This window comes from Echinops telfairi, unplaced genomic scaffold, assembly GCF_000313985.2.
Source record: "Echinops telfairi isolate 266 unplaced genomic scaffold, ASM31398v2 ScPeMD7_7;HRSCAF=31, whole genome shotgun sequence".
NCBI classification, from domain to species: Eukaryota; Metazoa; Chordata; class Mammalia; order Afrosoricida; family Tenrecidae; genus Echinops; species Echinops telfairi.
In genome coordinates this window covers 3,205,373-3,212,301 of record NW_022103904.1, presented here as the reverse complement: position 1 = coordinate 3,212,301, position 6,929 = coordinate 3,205,373, and the positions used below count along the sequence as shown (strand labels likewise).

General features: G+C 43.8%; 1 protein-coding gene across 2 annotated transcripts in view; it reads left to right on the top strand.

Annotated features, from left to right (window-relative positions):
* Positions 1–6,506: 6,506 nt before the first annotated feature.
* ELMO1 (engulfment and cell motility 1) overlaps positions 6,507–6,929 on the top strand; it is a 694,298-nt gene continuing 693,875 nt past the window's right edge. The window contains exon 1 of one of the 2 annotated variants that reach the window (XM_045286360.1): positions 6,507–6,780. The gene's annotated coding sequence lies outside the window, so the exon portion shown is untranslated. The remainder of the gene's footprint in view (positions 6,781–6,929) is intronic. The other variant, XM_004708022.2, reaches the window with a different exon arrangement.

The window sequence follows — 6,929 nt, the reverse complement described above, 5'->3', positions numbered from 1 at the left end:
GTATGGATTGTGATAAGAGCTGTATGAGCCCCCAATAAATTTTTTTAAAGACCTAAATATAAACTCTACAACAATAAAGATCATCAATGAAAATAGGGACAAACTTAAGAACCCTAACACAAGGCATAAACAGCTCCAAGCATAATAAAAGCCACCCATAATATAGAAAACAAAATAGAATATCGGGACCTCCTAAAAATATACAACATTAGTTTACATCAAAAGGGCAAAAAGAGAACCCACAGAGTGGAAAATTATTTAGCAATGTTACATAAATGAAAGATTGATAATAAACAGCCACAGCTTGATAAGAAAAACATGACTAATCCACTTTCCACTTAAACACGGGCAGAACACATGAACAGCCAATTGACCAATGATGACATCTAGGTGGCCAACTGCTATATGAAGAAAAACGCTCATCACTAAAACAGAAACGCAAATTAAAGCAATGATGAGATACCATCTCATACCAGCACTGATAGCAAAATTAAGAAAGTGGCAAATAACAAATGCTGGAGAGAATGTGGAGAGATTGGAAGCATCATTATCTGCTGCTGAGACTGTAGAATTGTGCAGCTGCTATGGAAAGTAGTATGGTCCTTTCTTAAACAAACTGGACTAGAGATACCACATAACACAGCTATCTCTCTACTCAGTGTATACCCCAAAGAAAGAGCAAAACACAGATATATGCACTCCCATGTTTATTGCAGCACTATCGATAACAAAAAGATGGAAACAACCAAAATGCCTATTTATTGAAGAATGGAGAAACACACACTGACACATACATATAAGGGAATACTACGCAGCCCTAAAAAAGATTATGAAAGTGTCATATAGCTCCTAACATGGAAGGAATTGGAAGACTTGCTCAACAAAGTTAGTTGATCTGATAAAGACAAATGCTGTGCAAGATCAATCTTATAAAAGAAAAAAATCAAAAATGTTTTTTACATCAAAAGAAATAGACTTTGAAGGCTAGGTGGAGACTAGAAGAATGGGGTAGAAAATGGGAGGAAGGAGAGAGAAAAGAAATAAACAAATTAATAAACAGAGGTATTTGTGCACGTGAGTATGTGCACGCACACACACACGATTAGAGATACACACACATACAAAAAAAGAAAGACAAGAAAAAGGTTGGTCATACACTAATTGATCAATTTTGAAGCTAGCCCTTGGGGGCTCTGGTTTAAAAAATACAAAAATTTTAAAAACAAAGAAAGAGTTTTCAGTTGTCTCCTCATACTTGGGTCAACAGTAAGATGTTGGAGTGGGTGGGCAGAACCAACAAGACCTTGGGCTGTCCTGTGTTTGTTGCTGGTTCATTAGCTAATGAATCTATATGATAGCTAATGGCATTTGTTTTTAAAAGACAGGGTGAGGCATTCCTGAAGAAGAGGGGGGCTATAAGATGAAGGAGATTTAATATTGTATCAGGAGAAGAAAAGTTAGAGTAACTGGGGATATGTGTTTTCTTCATAGAATCTCTAAGTGGAATGCAAGCGTTCTCTTCAAAGATCTACAAGGTTAATTATCTCTTGGAGGACAGACAGGCCTTCATTACCCCATGTTGACTTCAGAGAGCAAAGCTCGGCCAGAGGTCACAGAAAGGTGACTTTAGTTGTGCTAGTATGCAAAGATGGGACACTCAGTTCCCTGTCTCCTCAGGACAGTTATGACGGGTAACACTGCTAGGTGCTCATCATGTGTCACTAAGACCTTAATTTGACTTAGTTAGAAAATTGTAAGCCACATTCATACTTGTTATGACACATGTCTCATAGCTTCATTCATCAAGATTGCATTTGCTAAGTGGTTATTAAATCACCTCACATGATAGTTGCCCTTTTGACTGATGCTATATCATTGCTATTTTACAGATGAGGAAATAGAGAAATTCAGTTACTTTCTTCAAGTCACCGTGCTTTAGACCGCTGCCTTATAACCATGTGGACCCAGGTATTCTCATCACTAATACTGCCTCCCAGTGACTGTGTATTTAGTTACAGGTTCATCAGGGCTGCTCAGTAGAAATATAAAGTAAGCCACTAGGGGAAGGCATGTGTTATTTCTAATTTTCTTGTAGTCACATTAAGAAATGTAACATGAAACCAGTAAGATTAATTTTAAAGGGTTGAAAAGCAAGGATGTTATTTTGAGAACTAAGGAGCACCTGCCTCAAGTCATGGTGTTTTTCAATTGTCTTATATGTATGTGAAAGTTCCACATTCAATAAGGAAGACTAAAGAAGAATGCATGCATTTAAATTGTGGTGCTGGAGAGCAATATTGATGGTACCATCCTGTGCTAGGTTTTTTGTTTTGTTTTGTTTTGGGGTTTTTTGTGTGCCCACATGGCACCCATAAGAAGATATGGGGGGAATCTAGCCTGTCAATCAGATCATAGCCTGATGGAGCCTCCTTGTGGGTGTGACCACCTCATAAGGAGGGTCCTGGGAACTTCTCCCCCTCTCTCTGCTTCACCGTCCTGCCGCTGAGCCACTCAGAGATCTGCTAGAGACCCTAGGGAACCTTGGAGATGTGTCCACTGCCATTGGATCCACAAGACTTTGCACCCACCAGCCTGTAATCTTCCTGCATTTTACATCATTGCTTGTGGCTGTGTGAGTCTGAAGGGAGATTTCTGGAGTAGTATAGACTTATTGACTTGATTTGAACCGGGCTGGGATGTTTTCTTGATATCAATTACTCCTTCATATAAAGATCTTTCTTACACATATATGAGTGTCCCTGGTTTTGTCAACCCACATACACTGCTAAAAGGATGAAACAATCTGTAATGGAAGAATTAAGGCCAGAGTGCTCCCGAGAGACCAGTCCCTGGAGAAGGACAACATGCTTGGTAGAATAAAGAGATAGCAGAGAACAGGGAGGCACTCAACAAGATATATTGATGCAGTGGCTGCAACAGTGGGCTCAAGAATATGAACAGTTCTGCTGATGGTGCTCGACCGGGTAGTGTGTCATTCTGTTGTGCATGGGGTCGCTATGGGTTATAGCCTAATAACAATATACACATAAATGTAGCAGTTAGAGCACACACATACACACACACACACACACACACACAGAAGTTAAGAAAAAAAAGTATTGTTTCTAGGGCTCCAGTCCATGCATGAACAGATTTATTGCAAACAAAACATGCTTAAGCATATCTCTGTGATTAGTAGATGGCTTCAGCCCAGTTCTCTCAGATATACAGTTGTCTTAGTTGTTAGACTGTGTGTTAGACCGGGTTGACTAGAGAAACAAATCCAGAGACACTCACATATGTATAAGAAAGAGCTTTATATCAAGGAGTAATTGTATATGAAAAAATGTCCAAGCCCAGTCTCAGAACAAGTCAATCATCTAATATTAGCCCATAAGTCCAATACTAGTCCATAGCTCCCTCTTCAGACGCACAGCCACGTGTAATGAAGCAGAATGCAGGAAGATCACAGGCCGGTGAGTGAAAAATCTTGTGGGTAAAGTGTCAGTGGAAGCATCTCGGCACTGGCACGGGTCTCAATGTGGCTACCCCAGTTTTCTGAGTGTGGGTGTTCGACTAGAAGGTGAACCTTGGCTTGTTCACAGGAAAACTGAGACAGAGAGAGAGGAAGTTCCCAGAATCCTCATGAGAAGGCCACGCTTGCAAGGAGGCATCATCAGGCTGTGATCTGATTGAGAGGCTAGACTCCACCCCTTCACTCTTAATACCCTCAAGTTGACAGGAGATTATGTAGCTACCACAGAGTATTATTTTTAAAACCCTACAAAAATGAATAAGCATGATTTTTAGGTCAGGATTGGTGCAAAATTTTAATACAACTGAAATGGGCATCTTCCCAAATCACTGACTCTTTGCAGTAAGTTTATGGGAATGGTATCCCACAAATTTTTAAAAAAAGGAATTTTAATGGACCCTGAGTTTTAAGGAAGGTTGATAAAGCCTTATAGACAAATTCCAGGCAGTGGCCAGCTTAGATGGTTTTGGTAACCTTTATTGGGACTTCAAAGGATAATGTTGATAATTTTCCTGGAAGGACACAGGATGACTATGGAGATTTATAGTGAAGAAAATGTTAAGAATCCTGAAAACTGCATTGGAAAGTTGGAGCAAGCAATTATATTCCCTTATGACAATGCAGTTGCTTATTCTTTAAAGGTAGTAAGGGCTGTCCTATGAGAATTTTGTTTGGAAACTGTATTCATCCACCCTATGGCCCCAATCCTGCCTCTTCAGAAATGTGTTTTGTTCTCTAAACTCAAAGGACATTTAACAAGAACGGGATTGATGTCCCATGAAGATGCCAAAATTGCTTTTAAAAAAGTTTTTTTAAATTTATAAATCTAAGGGCACAAGATTCTTCAGGGAAAGCTTAGGGAAATGGAAATACTACCTTCAGAAGTATCTTGACCTTGATGTTAGATCCCTCAAGAAACAATGGCTTCACATTGTAATATTTTTTGTTTACTGAAAGTGTCCATGATTTTGGAACAATATATTTTGGCTTATCCTCATATATGCGAATGAGACTGAAAAATCATGGAAAACCGAAATTGCAAAATAACTTAAAATTTCCGTGAACAGTTTGAAGTGTTCTAGTGCATATGTCACCTTGTAGCAACTCTATACGACAGAGTAGAACTGGCCCTGTGGGTTCCAGAGGCTGTAACTATTTATGGAGAGCCTCACCTTTCTCCTGAGGGGCTGGGGTTATGGACTGCGATCTGATGGAGAACAGCTCAACACCTAATAGCAGTGAGTTTTGTTTTAATTTAGTTTCGTTGTATTTTTTGGTGTGTATGTGTACCTTCATATTTGTACATATTTGTATATATCCAGGGTGGCTCAAATGATTGCGTTACTAGTTGGTAATTCTACCAGTGACACCCTTTGTTCCCCGGTGCCTTGGAAAATGGGCCTCGGGATCTGCTTCCTAAATGGTCACAGCATGGAATACCCTATGGAGTCTTTCTCCTCTAGACAAAAGGCCACAATGAATTGGAATCTTTGGGGCAGCAAAGAACAACATATAACTGTTTACATATTAACCCCCTCAAAGCCAGTCTCGGGTTGCTTCTGCCTGCCCATAGGATTGCCATGACAGTAAACTTGACTGAAAGAGACCACCACATTGTTCTCCCGTGGACCTGCTGCTAGCAGCCCATAGCTCAGTTTAACAACTGTACCGATAGGCCTCTGCTATATAAACTAACACACCCACAACATTATCATTTCAAAACACAATCAATAAAAAAATTTTAATGAGCTATTGACATGTGATTTTTCCATACTAAATCCTGCGTATGGTTTACCCTTTTACAGCACCTCTCAGTGTCTCAAGGGTTCTCAGTCGCGCAGAACAAGGTAGCATATTAAGGCTCCTGGGAGCTGTTTTCCACTTTAGATTCTGAAACCTTTCTGGCCCCAACTTGTCTGCGTTGCCAGTTCCAAACCAAATTCACTGCCTTCGAGGCGAACCTGACTCACAGTGACCATATAGGACAGAGTAGAACTGCCCCTTTGGGTTTCCAAGACTTGAATCTTCAGTAGATTACCTCATCCTTCTGCCCTGGAGCAGGTGGTGAGTTTGAACCGCTGACCTAGTGGTTAGCAGTTCAGAGTGTAACCCACTATGCCATCCGAGTTCCATCTTTGCCACTCACGGAGAATAGCAACTGCTTCACCTTTCCTTCAGGAGAGTCCGTTGGATGTTTCTGAATTCTGAGAGGACAGTCACTTCTCCTGTACCCTTCTGATAGCTGTCATTGCCCTCCGGGTACTTGATTGCTACTTTAAACAGGATTTAATTAAATAGTGAAACGTAAATACCTCATTGGGGTAGAACGTCTTGGTCTCACGTAAAGCTATGCAAAACTAGGGACTCGTGGCGTAATTGATTAGAAATAAATCTTGTAGTTTCCATTACAGGGCCAGTGCGTGCGGGTCACCGGGGAGAAGGGCTTTATTACTATTATTTGCTTCGTGCTCCAGGGTGAGAGGCATAAGGGTCCATCCAGCCACCTCAGCTCCCAGTGGACTAGCTTTCCCGCAGCCCACCGAAGTTTCCCCTCAAATTCCAAAACCAAGTGCCCCAAACGAACACGTCAAAGGAGGCCGCGCACCCTGGACCTCCCGGAGGGGGCGCTCTAAGGGTGACGGAGTTAATGCGTGCCTGCAAAAAACGCGGTGGCTGAGCTCATCGGAGAGTCACACTCTGCACACACCTTATTTATAGCAAATCCGAGGTAGGCACGGTGGTTGACATTTTCTGCTTTTTCAGTCGAAGGACTTCCCAAAAAAGAAAAGAAAGTCGTGGGCGCCTGCCCGAGAAAAGTGCCGTGGGCAGGCACCGGGGCGCAGCAGGCGGGAGGCGAACGCGCCAACCACGCGTCCCCGGGCGCAGGTGCCCGTGGCGGCGGTGGCTGCGATCCGCAGCAGCGTCCGCTCGGAAAGAGAGTTCGCCGCCGCGCTGGGGATGCCTGGCAGCTGCAAACCAAGTCTGCGGCCAGCAGGAGGAAGGAAGAGGAAGTGAGAGCAGCGGCGGCCGGCGGCGCAGCAGCCGCGACCCGGAGTGGAAGTGCGTGTGCTCCAGTGAGCGAGAGCGGCTGAGGATGGGCTCCCGAGAGCGGTAGAGCCACCCCCACGCCGTGGCCCCGAGCTTGGTGACACAGCTCCGGCTCCCCTCCGTGGTCGCGAGTCGCCGGGGCGCTGATCTCTGGGAGCCTTCGCCGCCACCGCCGTTGGTCCTGCGACCCCGGGCAGGTTCGTAAAGTTTCCTGGGCTGGCGCCGCGCCCCGCTTCGCCCACCTCCGCGCGGCCGGGGAAGGGGCTGGGACCCGGGCAGGGAGGCGGCAGCCCACTCTGGGGACTCCGGGGCGCCGCCGAGTCACTTTTGTTTCCTCTCCGGGGGC